Consider the following 244-nt stretch of genomic DNA (forward strand, 5'->3'; position numbering starts at 1 on the left):
CCCCCAAGATGAATAGAAATATTTATTTGAAATATAAATCTTCTGTAACATTATAAATGTCTTTACTGTCACTTTTGATTATTATAATGCACCCTTGCTAAATAAAATTAATTTCTTAGAAAAAAAAATACCCAAACTGTTTTTTCCCTGTTTGTTACATGCAGTAACAATTTTACTTAATAGCATTTATTTTGCTTAATAATCTCAAGGCATGAGAGAAAAAAAAATCTCTGAAAAGAAAAGA

The sequence above is a fragment of the Sinocyclocheilus rhinocerous genome, unplaced genomic scaffold, assembly GCF_001515625.1.
Source record: "Sinocyclocheilus rhinocerous isolate Xijiao unplaced genomic scaffold, SAMN03320098_v1.1 scaffold940, whole genome shotgun sequence".
Lineage (NCBI taxonomy): Eukaryota > Metazoa > Chordata > Actinopteri > Cypriniformes > Cyprinidae > Sinocyclocheilus > Sinocyclocheilus rhinocerous.